Here is a 27,496-nt window from a genome sequence, read left to right as displayed (position 1 = left end):
CCCAAAGCCTAGGGTAACTCCCTAGCAGGAGGCGGAAGCCCCGGAGCGCCTGACGGCTCCGAAAAGAAGAGCTTTCGGCTCAAAAACTCTACTTCAGCGGAGCTCGGTTTTGCGAAAAGCCCGCTGTAAGTGAACTACGCCTACCCTATCTTTAGTATAGCTTATATTTCAATATAGTAATGTTATTAGGACCTTATAATGAGTATTTAGGCTAATATTATGAGTTATATAGTGTCATCATAATATCTTTTTAACCACTCGCGGTACGGGGAATCTGGTTTAAAGGGCCGCTTAGGGTTGTTGTATTTCAGAAGTGCTATATTCCAAAATGATCCTGCCCTCCGGTGTTTTATGTCTGGCCCCTGTCTATACATAGTGGGTGAAGAGTATTGTTTAACGCCTACATAGTGGGTGAAGAGTATTGTTTAACGCCTACATAGTGGGTGATCCTGCCCACCGGGAGACATAAATAGTGAATTTTTGATAAATGACTTTTTAGCCTTAGTGATCTAAACAAAAGTTGTAGTATACATTAAACCGAGAACATACAAAAAAATAACGCCCAAATCTGACTTCGTATGAGGAAGTTATGAATTTTCTAAGATTTGGCATAGCAGTGCACGGCCCGAAACTTGAATTTTAGTTCGAGCGGTTTTTGGCCTATGCAACCTAAATGAGAGTTGAAGATCTCATTAATAGGAACTCAGCGATAAAAAGACAGACGAAAATGGAGTCCGTATGAAGGAGTTACAAATTCTTCGCGGTCATTTAACAGTCTAATCTCCTCCTACTATTAAATTAAAGATCGGTCAGAAATTAGCCGATGGAGTCTAAATGAAAGTTGTAGATCTTGTTTTTACCTACGCATGGATATAAAGAACGTCGAAAACAGAGCTCGTATGCGAAAGTTACGGGGTTTATAAGTCGGCAGGGTGTTGCTGCAAAAGGGGTGACGTGGCACAATATAGGCCACCCACGTTTTGCCACCAGAATGGTGACACTGTCACACCCCAAAACTGGAACGACGGAATCGTTCGGGGGTGGAGGACGTCATGTACAGTATCACAACAATGCAAAGTAGTAAACAAGCAACAACCTCATCCATTGCATTAATAATATAATTTTAATACAAGTGTGTTCCGTCAAGTTAAATAGACACCAAAATATGAATCAAAATAAAAGATGAGTCTTGAACGAGCTCCATCTTCTCAAAACCTGGCATCGGTACCTGTCTACTGGCGACCTGAGGATACAAGTTATTTTGAAAGAGAGTATCAGCTTTAAAGCTGGTGAGATCATAAGTATATTAGTGTCTGTATTTGTATGAAACTGTTTGTAAGATGTTTTGAACTCTCCTAGAAAACCCTATGTTTCCTACTAAAAGTAGCCTTCTACCAAGGAATCTTGTGGTCGTGTGTGTGTCTCTTGTAAGAGTAAGTATTTTCCCAAATCTGACTATCATTATCCAAAAATATAGTTTTTACATTACTGTATATTATGTGAAGATCACAAAGTGAATGCAATGGGAAAATGAAATAGTACTGTAGTGTTGTATTAAGTAACCACTGCTGTACTAACTACCTTAAACCAATTGTAATTTAAAGTACCATGTGATCGGCCTGTACCCTGCTACCGACTATAGAACGCGACAATGTAAGATGTCGGAAGAAATGACGTTTGGCACCCGTAGACTTGCAAGTCCCACTGTAGCGAGCAGCAAGGTGTAAGATAGTCAATCCAGTATAGATCTATACACAAACTCATACGCTCCCCACTTAAGGAGATTCTGGATACAAAACGGTCATGACAGGTAGTGCCATGCCCCGTTACGTGGCTCACATAACTGAAATAGTATTCTTGTATATGTATTGAATGTACTAGCTGTATTGTGTGTTCTCTCTCTGTCTAGTATGTATGTTTTATTGTAAAATGTATAGTATGTACTACCTGTATTGTAATGTATAGACTCATGTATGAACTGACTCATTGTATGTTCCATTGTTCTAGTAATAGTATTTGTGACTTCCTAAACTACGCCTATTGTAGCTTACTAGTAATGTGATTTGTATGTATGAACATATCTGTATACCTTTGCTACCCAAAGGTATTGAATAGAAAGAAGGAACTTTTATATCTATATACATATACATGATATATAACTAGGATTCAAACGACCTTCAGACAAATAATCGATACCCTAAGTCCACAACCAAACGAGGAACAGGAGGTTAAGGTGAGTTATCAGTCCGAAGTCCTTTCAATCCTACTTATATAACTATATCTATAAAGATATACATTTAACAGAATATAAGTTAAAAAGAGTTTAAGTAAAAGTATTTGACATGTAAAAGAGTTTGATAAGAGTATTGGACATGTAAAAGAGTTTGACAAAACAGTTTGAAAAGTAGTTTGTTTGATAACTCAGTTTGAAAGTAAGAAATCCACTTGTTTGGTAGTTATTAATCACATGTGATTGATATAATAACTATAAAAGATCAACTTGTATCCCACCCCCCATAAAAGCATTTGAAATCATTTAAAAGATTGATTAAGGGGTATGAACTCACCTGTAATGAGTGGTTTGGATGAACGGATAGTATAGGATGCTAAGTGTCAAGTGAAGACTTAAACACACACAAGGATCCTAGTTAACATATAATCACACATATATGTATCCAATTAGTCATTTAGTAACTAATTAACCAAGTTAAGACATCCTAAGACATGTAAAACACTTGATTTAAGTGTTATAAGTACTAAGGATTGCATCTAAGGGTTGTAGGACTTGGCTATTGAGTTTGGGGTCCAAGGGTAAACTCCTTTGGAGTTTACGGTTTTGTGAGCAACTCTTATTGAGTTTACGGTCGTAAACCCATGAGTTTACGGCCGTAAACTCATGGTACTTTTACCATTTTGTGTTTTGAAGTTTTAAAGGTCATAAGAAGCATTCCTACTTCATGTTTAAGCCTTAGGAAGTGATTAGGGCACCATTTCACTCCTTTGTGGAGTTTACGGTCCTTGGACCATTTCTCCTTGGGTTTACGGCCGTAAACCCAAATGGTTTATGGTCTTTTTGATGTTTTAAGTCCTAAGCACATCAAGGATGGTATCTAGACTAGTATCCAAGGCTTGGACCATTTCTCCTTGAGAGGATTTGAGTTTTGGATCTTGAAAATGTGAAAAAGTGGTAAATATGACTAAGTGTCATATTTATACCCCCTTAGGGTTTACGGCCGTAAACACCTTGTTTAGGCCATAAACTCCAAACTATTGTGGTTTTAGGACATTATTGTTGCACAATAAACCCTAGGGCATCCTCTCTCCTGTTATCTCCTGAAGTACTAGGCTGTAGAACACTCAAACTGACTCTACACAGCTCAAAAGTTAGCAGAATCTGTTCTGACTTCTATTGAAGTGAATGGTTGTACAGAATAGAAATTTCGGGTTGTCACATCTGTTGGATTAGGTGTCTAAGCCCATAACTATAATTGGTATGTACTTGAATTGATAGCAGCACAGTCCTTTTGGGTTGCCCTCAACCTAGCAACTAGACAAGGAAATTATGAAAGGAGAGATATTAATTTATAAGATTAATAAATTAATATGTAAATGATTTATTAATATGTTAATGGATTAATATATTAATTAGAAATCATTATGTTTAATTAATAGTTAATCAGAAATTAATCAGAATTAATTTTGGGGTTAAAAGAATTAATTATAAAGTGCAGGGACTAGTTTGCAATTAACTAATAGTTGAGTGGAAGGTTCCAGAACCCCCTTGGAAGGAGGTGGACGAAATTCTTAGGGGAAACCCTAGAGATTTCGTCCAAGGGGTCCAAATAAGGCCCTTAGGTTTTGCTTAGGCCCTAAGCAAAGGATAATTAGGGTTTTCCCTAAACCCTAGATCCCTCAGCTATTTAAGGAGCCTCCTGACTCACATTTTAGGTCACTTGTTCTTTGGAAGAAACCCTGGCCGAAATTGCATACTCCCTCCCCTCTCTCCTCTTCTACTTTCCTTCTTGCTAGTTCTTGGGTGTGATTCCATTAGAGGCATTACATTTGTGGTGCTAAGCTTCCAAGAAGATCAAGATCAAGATCAAGGGAATTATCAATTGTTTACTATAACAATTGAAAGGTATGTAACTCCTATACCCTAGTTTGTTAATTTCGAAATTAGCCTCCTCCTCTAGGGTTCTTTTTTTGCAATTCAAAGTTGTATGTTCAATAGTTAAAACATAGATCCAAAGTAGGTTGCATGTGAACTTAGGAATTGTTTTCTGGTTTATTTGTTTTACCTAAAACCCATCAGTGGTATCAGAGACATTGTTTGTTATAAATTGAATTGCTATAATTGTTGAATTGCAAATTAGGGTTTATAGCTATTAAACCCTAAAGGCCAAATTTGCAATTTCTAGGGTTTTGGATAAAAAGGTTTTTTCGAAAACCCTAGCCTCCAAAGAACCCTAATCGAAATTAGGGTTAGGGTTTTGAAAACCCTAGCCTCCTCCCTTGTAAATTTTGAAATTGCAAGAAGTTTTAGGGTTTCTTGTTTTGGATAATTGTTACTTAATTAGATTAATTGGATAATTATCCTTACCCTATTTTTCGAAATTTAGAGGGATAAGGATTAGGATTAAATTAATTGATAAATTTAATTAGATAATCCTTACAAGATTTAATAATTTGATTAATAGTTAATTAAAAGATAAATATTAAATCTAGTTAATTGGTTTATTTAAATTTAAATTTAATAGTTTGAATTTCGAAATTTATATAAACCCTTGAAGTTTTAAAATGTTTTAAAACACACCCTATATATGTATTATGATTAAAAGTTTAATATTATATATGTATAAGAATATGGTCAGTCAAATCGCTAGTATGCCTCATTCACGAAGCTAATCAATAAGGGTGTATAAGGAAACTGCCTATAAAATGGTAGTTGAATGGGTGTCCACTCTCACCCACCGCTTCCTTGATTAGTGGAGGGTCGTTAGCAGAACGGATTTGATAGGACAACTACTTCTCATTAAAAGTATAATGCTATTAAAGAAAGTACTAGAACATTATTTTTCAAAATTCCAACTCTAGTTACTTTAGGAAAAATGTAAAAAGTATGCTAATCCATGAAATTACACATTATGCTTTATTGGTCGTTAGTGGAGCGTGTGTGGTTAACCAGCACACTAAAAGGCACTAATAAAGAGTAGTAATGGGTATCTCATAATTGTCATTTTGATGGAGCGTGTGTGGTTTACCAGCACATCAATAGTTAATGATAAAGATAATGAGGTTACCAATCACATTTGCATGGTTATTCACATCTTGTTTGTGATCCTCGGCATCCCAGTCACAAATAGAAGAGCATAATCTGAGATTAAAACATGCCATTGAATAGTTTCAATGTATCTCAAAAGAATTAGGAATTTCACTTCGTCTAATGGTGGAATTGGTGAATCATCATTCACCTACCTTTATGAAATTTACTCTTGGATCTCGGCATCCCATTTCTAAGTTGTGAATCTTCATAGTTGGATCCTAACCTTAATATTATATCTTTGGGTTATTTTATTAAGGTATTTTGAAATCTAACTAAAACTTTCTTTCTTTTCAGATGTCTACTCCTGGAAACACTTCTGCTTCATCCTCCTCCAACCAAAACTTCTCTTTGCTCAATATCTGCTCCAAAGTCGTTGTGGATGGCTCTAACTATAACGATTGGATGTGCAACATCAAGATGGTGCTTCGTTTTGAGAACAAAGAATATGTTCTTGAAAAGGAGCTCAAAGAGCTTGATGAGTCTGAAGCTACTCCTGAAGAATATGCTGCCTACAAGAAACATTACGATGATGCTACCAAAGTGGCATGCATCATGGTGGCAACCATGTCCCCAGAACTGCAGAGGTACTATGAGGACTACTGGCCTTTCGAGATGAACAAGGACCTGATGGAAAAGTACCATAGGCGAGCTCGTGAAGAAAAGTTTGAAGTAGTCAAGTCACTCATGGCTTGCAAGATGAAAGAAGGGGAATCGGTTGTGTCACATGTGCAAAGAATGCAATGCTACATAGACCGTTTGGTCAAGCTCAACATTCACTTTGATGAGGAATTGGCCATTGACATGGTCTTGAACTCACTACCTGATTGTTATGGTCAGTTTATTCTAACTTACCATTTGAACAATACTGAGCAGACTCTGGCCCAATTGCACAACTTGTTGCAGACAGCTGAAGCAGGGATGAAGGGTAAAAGTATACCCTCCACACCTGCAAGTGCCCCTGTCTTGGCTGTTGGACAGGGAAAGGGGAAAAAGAGGAAAGGTCCTCCCAAGCAAAACTAGAAGAGCAAGGCTCAAGCTGGGTCATCTAGCAATGGCCCAAAGGCTAAGCCCAATGGTTCCACTCCCCATGTTTCTGATCCAAAAGAGGCCGTTTGCTTTTACTGCAATCAAAAGGGGCATTGGAAGAGATCTTGCCCACAATATCTGCAGGATATCAAGGATGGCAAAGTGAAGCCATCTTCGGCAGGTATTTACACTATTTCTGCTAATAACTCATTATCTTCTCGTTCATGGGTCCTTGATACAGGATGTGGTTTTCATATCTGTTCTGATTTGCAGGGTCTAAAGGAAAGTGAGGAGATAGAGCGAGGAAGGATAAACCTGATCATGGGAAACAGAAAGTCTTCACCAGTAACCAAGATCGGAGTTTATCAGCTTTTGCTTAGTAATGATGTTAGATTAGATTTGATAAATTGTTGCTATTCGTTTGAGATGACGAGAAACATTATTTCGTTTCATGCATTGTTCAGACAAGGTTTTAAATATTATTTTAATGATTTGAATGGTTCAATTTCTATTTATAAGAATGGTGTTTTTATGTTTGAAGCTTTGCCTTGTGATGGTGTGTATGAAACAATGACTTGTGTTGATAGCTTAGGAAATAGTGTACTTAATATTGACTTGTCTAATAGTGTAGACAAGGCATGCTTGTGGCATTGTCGTCTTGGACACATTAACAAGAAACGCATAGCCCAACTTCAAAAGGATGGAGTGTTGGAATCGTTTGACCTAAAATCAGATGATATGTGTGAATCTTGTCTTTTGGGAAAGATGACAAAATCACCATTCACAGGGTCTTGTGAAAGAGGTGAAGATTTGTTGGATCTCATACACACAGATGTGTGTAGGCCCTTCAGATCAACTACAAGAGATGCTAATCGATTCTATGTGACTTTCACTGATGATTATAGCAGATATGGTTATATCTACTTGATCAAGCATAAGTCAGAAACCTTTGAAAAGTTCAAAAAGTTTAAGCATGAGGTCGAAAATCAATTGGACAGGAAGATAAAGATACTTAGATCCGATAGAGGCGGGGAGTATCTTAGTATCGAGTTCAACGACTATCTGAAAGAATGTGGGATAGTCTCACAATTGACTCCTCCTAGGACACCTCAGTTAAATGGTTGCCAAAACACCTCACGAAATGTGGACGGGGAAAGTTCCCTCGTTGGCACATATTAAAGTCTGGGGTTGTGAAGCTTTCGTAAGACGAGAGACTCACGACAAGCTAGCAGCTAGAAGTGAGAAATGTGTTTTCATTGGTTACCCAAAGTAGTCTTTTGGATATTTGTTCTACAGGCCTAGTGAAAACGTGGTCTTTGTAGCACGTAGAGGAGTCTTTCTAGAAAGGGAGCTCATATTCAAAGAGGACAGTGGGAGCACCATTGAACTTGAAGAAATTCAAGAGTTAGCCAATGAAGGAACCTTAGATGACACTAGCACTCAACCAGAGGAAACAGTTCCTGTTGAATGAAACTGAATGTGAACTTCCCTGAGGAGTTGGCAATTGATATCATTTTGCACTCCTTGCCCTCGTGTTATGATCAATTTCGTATGACATACCACATGAACAAGGAGAAAGTCACACTCAGTAAGCTTCAAGGACTTCTGAAGACTGCCAAAAGTGGTCTTAAGAGTAAGTCGGTTGCTACTCCTACTCCTACTACTACCCCTGTTTTGGCTATCGGGAAAGGCAAAGGGAAAAAGAGGAAGCAACCTTCGAAGGGTACCATGGGAAAGTCCCTTGAAGGCTCCTCATCTGGAACCAAAGGTGGTTCTATCACTCCTTCTGCCATCCCTAAGGATGCTGAATGCTTCTACTGTCAAAATAAGGGGCACTAGAAGCGAAACTGCCCAAAGTACTTGCAGGATGTCAAGGATGGGAAAGTGAAACCATCCCATGCAGGTATTTACACTATATTGTCTAATAACTCACCATATTCTAATTCTTGGGTTCTTGATACAGGTTGTGGTATTCACATCTGTTGTGACTTGCAGGGCCTAAGAAGAAGTGAGGATGTGGAGCACGGAAAGATAAACTTAATCATGGGGAACAAGAAGGTTGCACCTGTTACCAAGATTGGAGTTTATACTTTGTTGCTAGATAGTGGGTTAAAGTTAGATTTGAATAAATGTGTGTACTCGTTTGAAATGGCGAGGAATATTATTTCCTTTCGTGCTTTGTACAAACAAGGTTTTACCTTTTCTTTTGATAATGAAGTTGGTAGTATTAATGCTTTCTTTAATAATATTCTTTATTTTAAAGCATTACCTTGTAATGGTGTGTATGAAGCTGTATCGGTTGTAGATAATTTAGGGAATAATGTATTGTGTATTGATTCTTCTACTAGCATGGATAAAGCATCTTTGTGGCATTGTCGTCTTGGACATGTAAGCAAGAAACGCATAGGCCAGCTCCAAAAGGATGGAGTCTTGGAGTCGTTCGACCTCAAGTCGGATGATAGTTGTGAGTCTTGTCTACTTGGAAAAATGACAAAATCACCCTTCACTGGTACTTGTGCAAGGGGTGAGGGTTTGTTGGACCTTATACATACTGATGTATGTGGACCTTAGTAGATATGGTTATGTCTACTTAATCAAACATAAGTCAGAAACTTTTGAAAGGTTTAAAGAGTTTAAACAAGAAGTAGAAAATCAATTGGGCAGGAACATTAAGATGCTTCGATCCGATCGAGGTGGTGAGTATCTTAGTACTGAGTTCCTCGACTATCTTAAGGAGTGTGGGATTGTCTCACAATTGACACCTCCCAGGACACCACAGCTGAATGGTGTAGCTGAGAGGCGCAATCGAACCTAGTTGGACATGGTTCACTCTATGATGAGTCGAGCTTCGCTACCAATATCTTTTTGGGGGTATGCCTTAGAGACTGCCGCCCACATCCTTAATCTAGTGCCTATAAAGAAGGTTGCCAAAACACCTCATGAAATGTGGACTGGGAAAGTTCCCAATTTGGACCACATCAAGATTTGGGGTTGCGAGGCTTTCATGAGGCGTGAAACTCATGACAAGCTCGAACCTCGAAGTGAAAGGTGTATTTTCATCGGCTACCCACAAAAATCCTTTGGTTACCTCTTCTACAGACCCAGTGAGAATGTGGTCGTTGTGGCTAGGAGAGGAGTCTTTCGAGAGAGAGAATTTATAAGCCAAGGAGACAGTGGGAGGCAAATTGACCTTGAAGAAATTCAAGACTCAATTGGTGAAGGAACCTCAAACACTAGCAATCAACTTGAGGAGGAAATTCCTGTTGATCCAGCTGACGAGTCTGTACTTCCGAGGCGTTCCACAAGGGTTAGGAACACACCTGAGTTTTATTATGGATTTCATATTACTACGGAAGGTGATACATTTATCGGTGACAGTACACTGGTAAATATGGATGAACCTAACAGTGTTAAGGAAGCCATGGCAGGCCCAGAGTCTGCTAAATGGAAGGAGGCTATGGACAGCGAGATACAGTCCATGTATGACAATCAAGTTTGGAACTTGGTTGACAATGTACCAGGCTGTAAGATAGTCGGGTGCAAATGGATCTTCAAGAAGAAGACCGACATGGATGGGAAGGTGCACACTTATAAGGCTCGACTGGTTGCGAAGGGGTTTACTCAGACTCAGGGTATTGATTATGATGAAACCTTTTCACCAGTAGCAAAGATTAAGTCTATTAGGGTTATGCTAGCCATTGCTGCATTTCATGATTACGAAATATGGCAAATGGATGTCAAAACCGCTTTCCTTAATGGAAAGTTGGCTGAGGATGTTTACATGAATCAGCCAGAAGGTTTTGTCAGTGCAGAGTACCCCAATAGAGTGTGCAAGCTTGAGAGATCCATTTATGGATTGAAACAAGCATCTCGAAGTTGGAATCTTTGTTTCGATGAGAAGGTCAAAGAGTTTGGTTTCTCAAGAAGTGAAGATGAGTCCTGCGTGTATGTCAGAGCTAGTGGGAGTATAGTTAGCTTTTTGGTACTGTATGTGGATGACATACTACTCATAGGAAATGACATCCCAACCTTGCAGGAGCTTAAGTCCTGGCTTGGGAAGTGCTTTGCTATGAAGGACCTTGGAGAAGCTACCTATATCCTAGGGATAAGGATATTAAGAGAAAGGAGTAAAAGACTAATTGGACTTAGTCAGAGTATCTACTTGGATAAGGTGTTGAAAAGGTTCAACATGCAGAATTCCAAGAAAGGAGAATTACCGATCCAAAGCAATGCCAAACTGAGCAAGGCTCAGAGCCCGAGTACAGAAGATGAGATAGCTGAGATGAGTCGATTACCCTATGCTTCCGCTGTTGGTTCGATCATGTATGCTATGACTTGTACCCGTCCTGATGTGGCCTTCGCTTTGAGCATGGTCAGCAGATATCAGGGGAACCCTGGCAAGGCTCATTGGAATGCGGTAAAGAATATTCTCAAGTACCTGCGGAGGACTAAGGATTGGATCCTTAACCTTGGTGGGAGTGATGACTTGAGAGTAGTAGGGTATAGTGAGGCTAGCTTTCAGACTGATAGGGATAACTTCCGCTCTCAGTCGGGCTGGGTCTTTACCTTAAATGGAGGGGCAATCACTTGGAAGAGTTCCAAACAGGAGACTGTAGCTGATTCGACTTGTGAATCAGAGTACATAGCAGCGAGTGAAGCGGCAAAGGAGGCGATACGGCTGAGGAACTTCATCGGAGACCTTGGAGTTGTACCAGCTATTAAGGAGCCTATGGAGATTTTCTGTGACAGCAATAGTGCGGTTGCCTTAGCCAAGGAACCAAGAGATCATGGCAGATCCCGACACATTGACAGAAAATATCACTTCATAAGACACAAGATAGAAGAGGGACTCCTCGTGGCAAAGAGGGTATCGTCAGATGAGAACCCTGCGGATCCCCTTACGAAGGGACTGACGAGGGTTAAGCATTTTCAGCATGCGAGGCGTATCGGGCTGAGGGACGATATTAGTTTTACAGATTAGATAGCCTTTTCTGAAACTTGTAAAATGTAATCGACGTTTGATGATGAATAAAATGTGTGATTTATTTATGAGTAAAGTGTTACTATCATTGTCAATTATTTACTATTGTTTCAGTTTTGCATGTTTTGACTTTCAGAATAATCAATTTATTCAAACCTCCACAATCGGTCATACGTCGGAAGTAGGTATGAATCAAGATTGTCATGAATTGGGTTTGTAGATGGCTAAAGGTGTTTAGACATAGCAATGGTTGCTACAACGTTCATGAGTGCTCATAAGTTATGAGTATTGGAATAAACCCACGCTCACTTGTATCACTTCATGGAATTTATCTCGAGTGATCGTGAGACGGTAATATCATATAAGTCTTCAAACCTAGAGATATGAGTTGTTACCTATGAGTTGGTTGTGCATTGATTGCACGTAAACGCATCAGTAACTTGATGTTATAAAACGTGCCTTTGTGTGCAATTCAATAAGTAGTAGAACAAGCATATGAGTCGAAGTTTATCTGTTCCTTCTAGAAATAGAAGCGATATCTGGGCCCCTCGATGATTTTGTGTTGACCCATGTACCGGGCCCGGTTAGAACTAGATTGATGTGTTCAGTTAAGTTCTTTGTCAAACAAATCGGAAATCGAGAAACAACTGCTAGAAAATAAGTAAGACATTGTTCCATGTATTTGTCCGGCTGATATCATGAGAGCAGAGGAATATATGATCACTTATCTAAAATGGCGCTTCATAGTTCACAAGAGTTTTCGAGAGCTACGATTGCCGGTTGGTTCCTGAAGTAATATAGGCAAATACAGTTATTAGACTTATCCAAGTGGGAGTCTGTTGGATAAGGTGTCTAAGTCCATAACTTATTTGGTATATACTTGACCCGACCCGGCATGGTCCATTTGGGTTGCACTTTACCCGAACTAGTTATGGATAATTTTATGACAGTTGTATACTTACGATTTATTAATATATTATAAGTTATAATATATTAATATAAAGTCATGTTACTTAATTAGTTTTAATCTTGAATTAATTATGAATTAATTTAGTGATTAAAAGGAAGACTAATTAAATCATGGGCTATTATATTTATATGGTGTGGGCTAACACTCATTTGGAATGGGCTAAGCTTATATGGAAGTCCATGGATGATCCATGGAGCTTTTACCCATGGATCCTTGGAAGAGGAAAAGACATGGGTTATTAGGGTTTCACCCTAACCATGTACACTATATAAACAAGCTTATGTTGCATGAAAAAGACACTAATGTGTGTGTAAGTGTGGTGGCCAAAATCAAGAGTTAGAATACTCTCTCATACATTTTCCAAGTTTGTGGTGATTTGTGATTTCCATTTGAGGCATTCACATTATTGGTGCTTGGCTCTCAAACTCCAAGGAATCAACAATCAACAAAAGGTATGTAATTCATCTAGTTCTTTTATGGTTAAAAGTACCCCATGCCATGCTAGATAGGTTATAAACCTTGGAAAATAATATTTTGCATGTATCTTAGACAAACATAGATCCAAGGTTTAATAGGGTTGCATGTACACTTAGGAAGTGTTAGAATGCTCAAAACCCTACAAACATCTGAAAAGGAAAAAGAACAAAGTTGATTAGAAATGAATTTCCCCAATTAATCACCCAAATGAGAAATTAGGGCTAGGAACCAACAACATTATTCACAAATTAGAAAAGGGATGTCGTAATCTAACAAGTAAATAATTTGAAGGCAAGTGAATGTCGATTCACTAATTCTCCACCATGAAAAACGAAAAAGAGATTAGGTTTTAAATGTATTGAAAAACTCCTAGATACTTTGATATTCATTGAACTTTTCAATGGCATGTTTAAATCTCGATATGCCCCTCTAGTTTGTGACTGGGATGCCGAGGATCACAAAGCGGGTGTGAATAACCATGCAAATGTACATGGTGCCCTCATTGTTACAATCACCTATTCGATGTGCCGGTTAACCACACACGCTCCATCAAACTATGACAAACAAAGAGTCACCCTTTGCCACCTTCGCTTAGAACCCAATTAATGTGCCAGTTAACCACACATGCTCCATTAACGTCTTAGCAAGGGTACAAAGTGTAATTTCATGGAATTGCATCAACTTCACTTTTGCCTAAAGTAACTAAGATTGGGAATTTTGTAAAAACATTTAGTTACTTTTTATGGACTCATTATACTTTTAAATGAGGAAAGTTTGCCCTATCCTACCCGTTCGGCTAACGACCCTCCACCAATCAAGGAAACGGTGGGTGAGTGTGACAACTCGAAACTTTTATTCTGTACGCTTGGTCAACTTTATCAACATTTAACTTGATTTCTGTTACCTTTAACGTCGTTTAAGAGTTAATCTAAGTGTTCTAAGCTTGAGTACAACCGGGAATGAGATTGGAAATGAGTCAACAAGTCGTATAGAGACAAAACTGGGCCATACACCCTCTTGAGAGGTGTGTACGGCCGTACACACGAGTGTGCGGCCGCATACCCACCCTCCAGCCGCACACTCACCCATATATATATATATATATATATATATATATATATATATATATATATATATATATATATATATATATATATATATATATATATATATATATAAGGTGACCCTCTTCATTCATTCCTTTCATTTGGCTGCACTCTACTTCCTCTCTCTAGTTTCTCTCTCTAAAAACTTCATCCAAGAACACTCTAAGGGCCTCAAGAACGTGAATTACTCCATCATTCAACTTGTTATAGTGGTAAGACACTTGAATCTAAGCCTAAAACTCATAATGTTCTTCGTATTCTTCATCCTTTGAAGGTGTACGGCCGCACACCTTCATAAGGTGGCCGTACACACCTTAAAGAATCTCCAAGGTGAGAGTTTGGCCTTGAAACACCCGAAAATCAACATTTTGTGCATGAATGAAGAGTGTACGACCGTACACTCCCCTGTACGACCGCACACGTCCTCTGTACGGCCGCACACTCCTGTGTGCAACCGCATGATGGCTTTTGAGCAAACTAACACTCCTAAGGTGTTCATGCAACCCTAGAAACCTTGGATCTATGTTTGTCTAAAATACATGCAAAATAATTTTTCAAGGTTCATAACCTATCTAGCACACATGGGGTACTTTTAAACATAAAAGATACTAGAAGAATTACATACCTTTGTTAGTGAGTTGATTCCTTGGGAGTTTGAGAGCCAAGCACCAATAATGTGAATGCCTCAAATGGAAATCACAAATTACCACAAACTTGGAAAACTTATGAGAGAGTATCCAATCACTCTAGAAATTCGGCCACTCTTATGCACACACACATAGTGTCTTTTCAAGCACCATAAGCCTCTTTATATAGTGTAGATGATTAGGGTTATGAACCATGCAAACCCTAATAACCCATGTCTTTTCCTATTCCAAGGATCCATGGGTTAAAAGCTCCATGGATCATCCATGGACTCCCATTCAAGCTTAGCCCATTTCCTTATGAGTGTTAGCCCACACTATATAAGTACAATAGCCCATTATTTAATTAGTCACCTTATGATCACTAAATTAATTCATAATTAATTTAAGATCAATACTAATTAAATAATACAATTTCATATTAATATATTATAACTTATAATATATTAGTAGGCCGCAAATATACTCTTCTCATAATGTTATCCATATAAATAGTTCGGGTGAAGTGCAACCCAAATGGACCATGCCGGGTCTGGTCAAGTATATACCAAATAAGTTATGGACTTAGACACCTTATCGAATAGTCTCCCACTTGGATAAGTCTGATAACTGTATTTGCCTATATAGCTTCAGGTACCAACCGGCAATCGTAGCTCTCGAAAACTCTGTTGAACTATGAAGCGCCATTTTAGACAAGTGATCACATAATCCTCTGATCTCATGATATCAGCCGGACTAATACATGGAACAATGTCTTGCTTATTGTCCAGCAGTTTGTTTCCTGATTTCTGATTTTTTTGACAAAGAACTTAATCGAACACATCAATTTAGTTCTGACCGGGCCCGGTACATAGGTAAAAACAAAATCATCGAGGGGCCCAAATATCGCTTCTATTTCTAGAAGGAACAGATAAACTTCGACTCATATGCTTGTTCTACTACTTATTGAATTACACACAAAGGCACGTTTTATAACATCAAGTTACTGATGCGTTTACGTGCAATCAATGCACAACCAACTCATAGGTAACAACTCATATCTCTAGGTTTGAAGACTTATATGATATTACCGTCTCACGATCACTCGAGATAAATTCCATGAAGTGATACAAGTGAGCATGGGTTTATTCCAATACTCATAACTTATGAGTACTCATGAATGTTGTAGCAACCATTGCTATGGCTAAACACCTTTAGTCATCTACAATCCCAATTCATGACAGTCTTGATTCATACCTACTTCTGACATATGACCGATTGTGGAGAGTTTGAATAAACTTATTATTCTGGAAGTCAAAACATGCAAAGCTGAAACAATAGTAAATAATTGACAATGATAGCAACACCTTACTCATAAATAAATCATAACTTTTATTCATCATCAAACGTCGATTACATTTTACAAGTTTCAGTAATAACTATCTAATTTGTAAAACTAATAGCGTCCCTCACCCCGATGCGTCTCGCATGCTGCAAATGCTTCACCCTCGTCAGTCCCTTCGTAAGGGGATCCGCAGGTTCTCATCTGACCATACCCTATTTGCCACGAGGAGTCCCTCTTCTATCTTGTGTCTTATGAAGTGATATTTTCTATCAATGTGTCGGGATCTGCCATGATCTCTTGGTTCCTTGGCTAAGGCAACCATACTATTGCTGTCACAGAAAATCTCCATAGGCTCCTTAATAGCTGGTACAAATCCAAGGTCTCCGATGAAGTTCCTCAGCCATATCGCCTCCTTTGCCGCTTCACTCGCTGCTATGTACTCTGATTCACAAGTCGAATCAGCTACAGTCTCTTGTTTGGAACTCTTCCAAGTGATTGCCCCTCTATTTAAGGTAAAGACCCTGCCCGACTGAGAGCGGAAGTTATCCCTATCAGTCTGAAAGCTAGCATCACTATACCCTACTACTCTCAAGTCATCACTCCCACCAAGGGTAAGGATCTAATCCTTATTCCTCCGCAGGTACTTGAGAATATTCTTTACCGTAGTCCGATGAGCCTTGCCAGGGTTCCCCTAATATCTGCTGACCATGCTCAAAGCGAAGGCCACATCAGGACGGGTACCAGTCATAGCATACATGATCGAGCCAACAGCGGAAGCAAAAGGTAATCAACTCATCTCAGCTATCTCATCTTCTGTACTCGGGCTCTGAGCCTTGCTCAGTTTGGCATTGCTTTGGATCGGTAATTCTCCTTTCTTGGAATTCTGCATGTTGAACCTTTTTCAACACCCTATCCAAGTAGATACTCTGACTAAGTCCAATTAGTCTTTTACTCCTTTCTCTTAATATCCTTATCCCTAGGATATAGGCAGCTTCTCCAAGGTCCTTCATAGCAAAGCACTTCCCAAGCCAGGACTTAACCTCCTGCAAGGTTGGGATGTCATTTCCTATGAGTAGTATGTCATCCACATACAGTACCAAAAAGCTAACTATACTCCCACTAGCTCTGACATACACGCATGACTCATCTTCGCTTCTTGAGAAACCAAACTCTTTGACCTTCTCATCGAAACAAAGATTCCAACTTCGAGATGCTTGTTTCAATCCATAAATGGATTTCTCAAGCTTGCACACTCTATTGGGGTACTCTGCACTGACAAAACCTTCTGGCTGATTCATGTAAACATCCTCAGCCAACTTTCCGTTAAGGAAAGCGGTTTTGACATCCATTTGCCCTATTTCATAATCATGAAATGCAGCAATGGCTAGCATAACCCTAATAGACTTAATCTTTGCTACTGGTGAAAAGGTTTCATCATAATCAATACCCTGAGTCTGAGTAAAACCCTTCGCAACCAGTCGAGCCTTATAAGTGTGCACCTTCCCATCCATGTCGGTCTTCTTCTTGAAGATCCATTTGCACCCGACTGTCTTACGGCCTGGTACATTGTCAACCAACTTCCAAACTTGATTGTCATACATGGACTGTATCTCGCTGTCCATAGCCTCCTTCCATTTAGCAGACTCTGGGCCTGCCATGGCTTCCTTAACACTGTTAGGTTCATCCAGATTTACCAGTGTACTGTCACTGATAAATGTATCACCTTCCGTAGTAATATGAAATCCATAATAAAACTCAGGTGTGTTCCTAACCCTTGTGGAACGCCTCGGAAGTATAGACTCGTCAGCTGGATCAACAGGAATTTCCTCCTCAGGTTGATTGCTAGTGTATGAGGTTCCTTCACCAATTGAGTCTTGAATTTCTTCAAGGTCAATTTGCCTCCCACTGTCTCCTTGGTTTATAAATTCTCTCTCTCGAAAGACCCATCTCCTAGCCACAAAGACCACATTCTCATTGGGTCTGTAGAAGAGGTAACCAAAGGATTTTTGTGGGTAGCCGATGAAAATACACCTTTCACTTCGAGGTTCAAGCTTGTCATGAGTCTCGCGCCTCACGAAAGCCTCGCAACCCCAAATCTTGATATGGTCCAAATTGGGAACTTTCCCAGTCCACATTTCATGAGGTGTTTTGGCAACCTTCTTTGTAGGGACTAGATTAAGGATGTGGGCGGCAGTCTCTAAGGCATACCCCCAAAAAGAAATTGGTAGCGAAGCTCGACTCATCATAGAGCGAACCATGTCCAACAAAGTTCGATTACGCCTCTCAACTCCACCATTCAGCTGTGGTGTCCTGGGAGGTGTCAATTGTGAGACAATCCCAAACTCCTTAAGATAGTCGAGGAACTCAGTACTAAGATACTCACCACCTCGATCGGATCGAAGCATCTTAATGTTCCTGCCCAATTGATTTTCTACTTCCTGTTTAAACTCTTTAAACCTTTCAAAAGTTTCTGACTTATGTTTGATTAAGTAGACACAACCATATCTATTAAAATCATCAATAAAAGTCACATAATAGCAATTAGCATCCCTTGTGGCGGTTTTGAATGGTCCACATACATCAGTATGTATAAGGTCCAACAAACCCTCACCCCTTGCACAAGTACCAGTGAAGGGTCATTTTGTCATTTTTCCAAGTAGACAAGACTCACGACTATCATCCGACTTGAGGTCGAACGACTCCAAGACTCCATCCTTTTGGAGCTGGCCTATACGTTTCTTGCTTACATGTCCAAGACGACAATGCCACAAAGATGCTTTATCCAAGCTAGTAGAAGAATCAATACATAATACATTATTTCCTAAATTATCTACAACCGATATAGCTTCATACACACCATCACAAGGTAATGCTTTAAAATAAGGAACATTATTAAAGAAAGCATTAATACTACCAAATTCATTATCAAAAGAAAAGGTAAAACCTTGTTTGTACAAAGCATGAAAGGAAATAATATTCCTCGCCATTTCAGACGAGTACACACATTTATTCAAATATAACTTTAACCCACTATCTAGCAACAAAGTATAAACTCCAATCTTGGCAACAGTTGCAACCTTCTTGTTCCCCATGATTAAGTTTATCTTTCCGTGCTCCACATCGTCACTTCTTCTTAGGCCCTACAAGTCACAACAGATGTGAAAACCATAACCTGTATCAAGAACCCAAGAATTAGAATATGATGAGTTATTAGACAATATAGTGTAAATACCTGCATGGGATGGTTTCACTTTACCATCCTTGACATCCTGCAAGTACTTTGGGCAGTTTCGCTTCCAGTGCCCCTTATTTTGACAGTAGAAGCATTCAGCATCCTTAGGGATGGCAGAAGGAGTGATAGAACCACCTTTGGTTCCAGATGAGGAGCCTTCAAGGGACTTTCCCTTGGTACCCTTCGAAAGGTGCTTCCTCTTCTTCCCTTTGCCTTGCCCGATAGCCAAAACAGGGGTAGTAGTAGGAGTAGGAGTAGCAACCGACTTACTCTTAAGACCACTTTCGGCAGTCTTCAGAAGTCCTTGAAGCTTACTGAGTGTGACTTCCTCCTTGTTCATGTGGTATGTCATACGAAATTGATCATAACACGAGGGCAAGGAGTACAAAATGATATCAATTGCCAACTCCTCAGGGAAGTTCACATTCAGTTTCATTAGACGGTCCACATACCTTTGCATTTTCTGCATGTGGCTCGTGATTGGTCCGCTATCCTTCATACGTGTAGTGATCATGGAGGAGATTATTTCATACCGCTCTTGACGAGCACTCTGATGGTACCTTTGCATCAGATCCTGATGCATCTCAAAAGGGTAATAGTCCTCATAGGACTTTTGGAGTTCAGCTGTCATGGTGGCGATCATGATGCATGCCACCTTGGTGGCATCTCTTTCATGTGCCTGATACTCAGCGACCTCCTCAGGAGTAGCAGTGGACTCATCAAGCTCCTTTAGCTCCTTATCGAGGACATATTCCTTGTCCTCGTAACGAGTAACCATCCTGACGTTCCGGATCCAATCCATGAAGTTGGAACCATCAAAGATGACCCTCCCACAAAGGTTCATGAAGGAAAAGGAGCCAGTAGGATTAGAGCCCGAAGCATTGTTGTTGGAAGACATCTAAATGGAAGAAAACATGTTTAGATTAGATATATCGAATCCTTAATAATACACCCAAATGTAATATTAAGGCTAGGACCCAACACAATATATTATAACTTAGAAGAGGGATGTCGTAATCTAAGCTATAACATATTTGAAGGTAGGTGAATGACGATTCACCAATTGCCACAATGAAAACGAAATGAAGTATTAGGTTTTAATTGGTTTTGAAATTCCTAGATTCTTTTGAGATTCATTGAACTTTTCAATGGCATGTTTCACTCTCGATTGTGCCCTTCAAGTTTTGTGACTGGGATGCCGAGGATCACAAAACAAGGTGTGAATAACCATGCAAATTCACTTGGTACCCTTAATATTATCACCTAATCAATGTGCCGGTTAACCACACACGCTCCACCGATCTATGATAAACATTAAGTCACCTTTCGTGATCCTTACTAGTCCAAGTTAGTGTGCCGGTTAACCACACACGCTCCACCAACGACTTGGTACGGTACAAAGTGTGAATTTCATGGGTTAGCACCATATTCACATTTCCCTAAAGTAACTAAGATTGGGAATTTATTAAAGGTTTAGTTACTTTATAATATTCATTATACTTTTAATGAGAATTTAAAGTCATTGTCCTACCCGTTCGGCTAACGACCCTCCACCGATCAAGGAAGCGGTGGGTGAGAATGGACACCCATTAAGTTGCCATTTTATAGGCAACAACCTTATACCCCACTTATAGACCGGCTTCATGAATGAGGCCTACTAACGGTAAAACGACTTAATCTTATACATATATATAATAATTAACCATTAATGTTATAAACAATATAAGGGTTGAATTTAAACTTTTAAAACTCTAAGGGTTTGGAATTAAAGTATATTAAAGTGTGTGTAACTTTACAAATTCCAAAACTTGAGGACAAGTTTTGAAACTATTCAAAACTTTTCATTTCATAACTTATGAATTAAAGGTTCATAAAACGAAGACTCTTTATTTTCATGTAACTTATGTGTTTTAAGTGTGCATAAATGAAACTGACCTTTGGAAATCCATAACTTGAGGACAAATTATGGACTCCATTAAAACACATAAATGATCAAGAATTATCAATAAACAATTTAGCAAATAATTCCTATGATCTAACAATAATTCATAAGAACATAAACATCATATCAAAAATTCCAAGAACATATGAACACATATTATCATGAAATTTTGATATAAGCCATTGTAAATGGATTAGCATAAACATTACACCATCTAAAACAGGTTTTATAACGCCAAAACAGTTTAGGGTCATGTTTCTAGTCCATTTCCAGCAGCAAAACTCGAAAATCTACATTCTGAGGCTTCTACTCGTTGAGTGCACGAACCTACTCGACGAGTAGGATGAATTTACGCATGGACTCGGCCAGTCCCCCCATGGACTCAGCGAGTTCATGCTGCAGAATGTAGAAAACTTGAGTTTTTCAACAAGTTTGCATCAAGTATCAAACAAACAAGCCTAGGCTCTGATACCACTGTTGGGTTTTGAGAAAACTAACACTCCTAAAGTGTTCATGTAACCCTAGAAACCTTGGATCTATGTTTGTCTAAAATACATGCAAAATAATTTTCCAAGGTTCATAACCTATCTAGTATACATGGGGTACTTTTAAACATAAAAGATACTAGAAGAATTACATACCTTTGTTAGTGAGTTGATTCCTTGGGAGTTTGAGAGCCAAGCACCAATAATGTGAATGCCTCAAATGGAAATCACAAATCACCACAAACTTGGAAAACTTATGAGAGAGTATCCAATCACTCTAGAAATTCGGTCACTCTTATGCACACACACATAGTGTCTTTTCAAGCACCATAAGCCTCTTTATATAGTGTAGATGATTAGGGTTATGAACCATGCAAACCCTAATAACCCATGTCTTTTCCTATTCCAAGGATCCATGGGTTAAAAGCTCCATGGATCATCCATGGACTCCCATTCAAGCTTAGCCCATTTCCTTATGAGTGTTAGCCCACACTATATAAGTACAATAGCCCATTATTTAATTAGTCACCTTATGATCACTAAATTAATTCATAATTAATTTAAGATCAATACTAATTAAATAATACAATTTCATATTAATATATTATAACTTATAATATATTAGTAGGCCGCAAATATACTATTCTCATAATGTTATCCATATAAATAGTTTGGGTGAAGTGCAACCCAAATGGACCATGCCGGGTCGGGTCAAGTATATACCAAATAAGTTATGGACTTAGACACCTTATCCAACACCGCACACGCATGCTGACCGCACACCCTGGCAGCACACACACTCTTTTGGCCGTACACCTCCCTTGTTTGATCATATAGGGTCCCGACAAGCATTTCCAAGTCCTTAGGGTGGTTTCCCATCATGTTTAGTCATGAAACACCCTAGTTCTAACACACATATGTGTTATCACATGTTAATAGGATCCACCTGCGTACGAAACATCGGTTGACACTCAGCATTCGTAACCGATCATACACCCAGATCCTACGTCAAACGGTGAGTTCATACCCCTACACTTTTTCCGAGTTTTTCATGTTTTCAGGGAGGGAATACAAGCAAAAGTACAAGGAAACTTGTACTCAAAGTATATTATTCCGTATAAAATACTTACATGTTCAGTATGCTTTTAACACAGAAAACAGCATTACCAAAACGATTAAGAAATCAACTCGTAGAAACAGTTTTCAGAACTAAAGCAAGGAAACTTCTGAATCTTATCATAAAATGTGATATTTTGCAAAGGATTCATACAAAACATAAACAGGATTTTCAGTATCATTACTTGTAAATTTGTTAGGCTAAGTTTTGAGACACGTCCTTGGTAACACTCCACCGGATACGAGAGTGTAGGACTACCCCTTGTAACCAGAATCTCTTGGAGGGAGAGTGTGACTATTGTGTATAGATCTATATGGGACTGACTATCCTGCACCTTCGCTTCTAACTACAGCGGGACCATTAGGTTCAGGGGTGACAAAGTCATAAAAAGATATTGGCCCCCAGTACGTGCCTTAGCAGTCTAAGTACGATTATGACACTCACAACTTAGGTAGCGAAAATTTACTTTTGTAATAATGAAACAAGTGAACTAACCTCAAAGTAATAACTGATTTGATTACTAGAGGGCATTAGTAATACCCTTAGGATCTAGTTCACTACTTATTTATTACTTTTATTTATGTAATAAGGCAAATACACCTCACTGAGAGCAAACAAGATTTTTCAGGAAACCACATCTAACGATACAAGTATGGTAGATACTTGTACACTTCATTCTAGAACTGTTAACCAACTATCAACGAATGGGTAATTAAACATCTTTTATAAGAAAATATAGGATTTTCTTGGGAAAAACTTTTCAAAGGATTAAAGAAACATTTCTTTCACCAGAACTAAACTCTTATGAACTCACCATCTTTATGCTGATATTTAAAAACTGCTTGTATTCTCAGGGCAACAATAGACAGGTACTCTTGCCAACTTTTGGAGAAGATGGAGCGTTTTGGAGTCACGTCTTTTACTTTTGCTATATACTGTTATGTATAAACCATGCTTTCAAACAATGTAAATATGCTTACTATAATGTAATGGTTGTGTTTACTTCGCTTACTATGATACAACTGTTGTGATACTACACATGACGTCCTCCGCCCCGAAACATTTCCGCCATCGGTTTCGGGGTGTGACAGATTGGTATCAGAGCTATTGTTTATAGTGAACTAAGTATACCGAACCTTACATGGTATACAACTATAAACACTAAGGGGCCGAAGTGCTATGAACTAAAAGTATATTTCTAAAAATATAAGTATTTTTTAGAAAAGTATACAAGTATACCTACGTACCAGAAACAATATCATAAGTAGAACAAAACAAATGTATTTTGGATGTTGGACACTGCGGTTAAACCTGGGCAGTTATGTAATCATGTCTAGGGTCAATATAGCCTGATCAACTATATTAATTCGATACATGACCAACATGTGCTTAGGAGTGACTTTGGCGTTGCAACAGGCCTAAAACTTACCCAGTATCCATTCAACAAGGTATCAAAAGAACAAAACATGCAACTTAAAATACTATAGAAGTATTTTAGCCAGAGCCGAATACATTGTAGAAATTCATTCCTAGTGTTGCTACATATTCGTTTCTTAGCGATAACTTACTTGCATTAGTAACTTTTCTTTGCTTATCGCTTAGTAGAACACTTTATTATCAGGATGAGATATACTTTGTTTCATATATCTTGAGGACTTACCATCCTCTTCTTCCTGGTTGTTCTAGAACGAGATGCCTCCCCGAAAAAGACCTATCAGAAGAAGCGACGACACTCCACCACCACCGCCCCATCAGCTTGATCCCGCTATGTTCCAGGCAGCTGTTACTGCTGTTGTGGCTGCCGCAATGTCACAGATTAATTTTTGCGGATCAGGTGGGCAAGGAAGTGGTACTCATCCCCAAGATCATGAAGGTGGTCAAGGGAACCAAAAGGAGTGCTCTTATAAGGAATTCATGAACGCAAAACCTACATCCTTCAACGGCAAAGGAGGTGTCATTGCCCTGACTCAATGGTTTGAAAAGATTGAGTCCATTTTTGAAATCTGTTCCTGTTCTGAGGCCAACAAAGTGAAATTCGCCGCTTGCACTTTCGCCAACAGGGCACTGACCTGGTGGAATGGTCGGGTCAAATCCCTAACCCTGCCAGTGTCTAATGCTATGGGTTGGGAAAGTTTAAAAGAACTCATGATAGCTGAGTAATGCCCACGGGGCAAGATGCAGAAACTAGAGCACGAACTCTGGAACCTAAGGATGAAGGAATCCGACATTGCTGCCTACACTTCTAGGTTTGAAGACCTAGCACTTCTTTGTCCGGGAATGGTCACCCCGGAAATCAAGAAGAAAGAGAGATATATATGGGGACTGACACAACCCACCAAAGGAAATGTTTTTCCTGCTAGGCCAAACACCTTTGACAGCGCTAAGTGTCTGGCGCAGACTCTCATAGATCACGGAGTTGATCTTGATAATGTGACGGCCACTCCTGAACCAGCAAAAGGGAGTGGTGAGAAAAGAAAGTTCTGGAAGCAGCGGAAGGGTCAGTCTTCGCAACAGCCCTCAAAGAAACAACAAATGGTGGCAGTCCACGCTTCTACTACTCCTGCCGCTGCTCCTGCCATTCAAGCACCTACCAGTAAATATGCTGGTACCCTTCCTCGGTGCGACAAGTGTAACTATCATCATAATCCCGGCCCATGTCGAGAAATGTCATGCACCAGCTGTGGCAGAATGGGGCACACAGCTCGAGTTTGCAAAATACCAGTCCAACCAACCAATCAGGCATCGGGAACAGGCGTCGGTCAAGCCTGTTATGGTTGTGGAGAAGTCGGGCACTATAAGAGAAACTGCCCTAAGGCAACAACAGTAGGTGTGACAACCCGAAATTTTCATTTGTGTAAACTCTACAGTCAAGCACTGCAAATATTAGTCAAATTCATTTCAGTACATTTTTAGCCGGTTTACAGTCCGTTTGGGTGTTTTTAATTCAAAATTCGTCAAACGAACAAATAAAAGGAAGTGTCTTTTAGGAGTGTTGTGTAGCAAGTAAACAAACAACACCTTAACTAGGTGTTTACGGCCAAACATGAGGATTTTGGGCCGTAAACTCCCCTTTGACCATGAACTCATGCATATAGCATGAGTTTACTCTTCATTCCTTCATTCTCCAACTTTCAAACTTAAGAACTCCCAACTTCTCTCTCAAGTATCATAACACTCTTCCAAAAATGTAAGTTTTTCTTCACTTGATTTGTTGTTATAACCTTTCATCTAGTTGTTATACATCATTTCATCCATAAATTATTCATTTTTACTTAGATCTTCAAGTGTTCTTCAAAACACCAAGAACACACACTAGTGTTTTTGGTCCTTAAACACTCTTACAAGCTTCCTATTAGTAAGTACACTCTTCCTATCTAGTTTTTTGCTTAGTATACTTGCTAAACCATTGGAAAACATCAAAAATCCCCAAGAACATATGGGTTTACGGTCAAGGGATCTCCTTGAACCGTAAACACAATCAAGTGGTGTTTAAGTGCCCCCAACACCTTCTAGGACTTGGATATTGGACTAGAACCTTGCATGCATGAGCTAAAGACCCCAAATCACGAAATGATAGGAGTGACCATGAGTTTATGGCCGTAAACTCATGGTTTTACGACCGTAAACTCAAGGGTTTACGACCGTAAACTCCAAGGAGTGGTCCAAGAACCGAAAACTCCAATGAAGGGCCATTTTGAGCCCTAGTCCCTTCCTAAGCCTTTGATACAAACCTAGAACACTTCCTTGAGGGGTATAAGACCTTAAAACACATAATGGTACAAATTACCATGAGTTTACGGCCGTAAACTCATGGGGGAAAAGACCAAAAACCGTAAACACATGTAGGGTTACCAAATGAGAAGTAAACTCCAATGTGAGGCCATACTCTCCTTAGATGCAACCCTTATGTACTCCTAACACCTAAATCAAAGTGTTATCCATGTATTAAGGTGTCCTTACTTGATAAATTAGTTATTAAAATGACTAATTAGATACATATATGTATCATTACATGTTAAATAGCATCCGTGTGTGTGTTCAAGTCCTCACTTGACACTTAGCATCCTATCCGGCACTTCCATCCAAACCACTCACTGCAGGTGAGTTCATACCCCTTAATAGACCTTTGAAATGCTTTTAAATGCGTTTATGGGGGGGGGGGAATACAAGTTGAAACATTCTAGTTATTTCTTAAATCATATGTGATTAATGATTAGAACAAACAGAAAGATTTACTACTACTTTAAAGTTACTATCCAATTTATGGTTTTCAAGCGTTTCAAAACCCTTTTATTAAACTTTTAAATGCTAAAACTGTTCCAAAACTCTTTTAAACTTGCATTGTTTTCAAACTCATATCTACACTAATATATTTATATAAGTAAGACTTGAAGGACTTAGGACTGATAGCTCACCTTATTTCCTGTTCCTTGTTTGGTTGTGGACTTAGGGTATCCTGTTATTTGTCCGAATGTCGTTGAATTCTAAGTTATATATCATATATATATATATATATATATATATATATATATATATATATATATATATATATATGTGTGTGTGTGTGTGTGTGTGTGTTGGATATAAAAGCTTTCACTTTAGTTCAGTACCTTTGTGTAACAAAGGCATACCTACAACAGTACTATTTAACTATAATAGGTATAGTTAAGGTTTTACTACTCACTATTACTATTACAACGACACATACAAGAGCCAGTACAGTTATGAGTCAATACACGCTATATACTATACAAGAAAACAAACTATACACTATGCAAAAGAACATAATATACACTAGTACAGAGAAAACATTACTACACTATGACATACTACATAAACATTTGAATACTATAAACAGAATGTGACATA

This window comes from Lactuca virosa, chromosome 1 (assembly GCF_052849685.1).
Source record: "Lactuca virosa cultivar CGN04683 chromosome 1, Lactuca_virosa_CGN04683_v6, whole genome shotgun sequence".
Taxonomy (NCBI): Eukaryota; Viridiplantae; Streptophyta; class Magnoliopsida; order Asterales; family Asteraceae; genus Lactuca; species Lactuca virosa.
The sequence above is the reverse complement of the archived record's forward strand: the minus strand, read 5'-3'. Positions refer to the sequence as shown.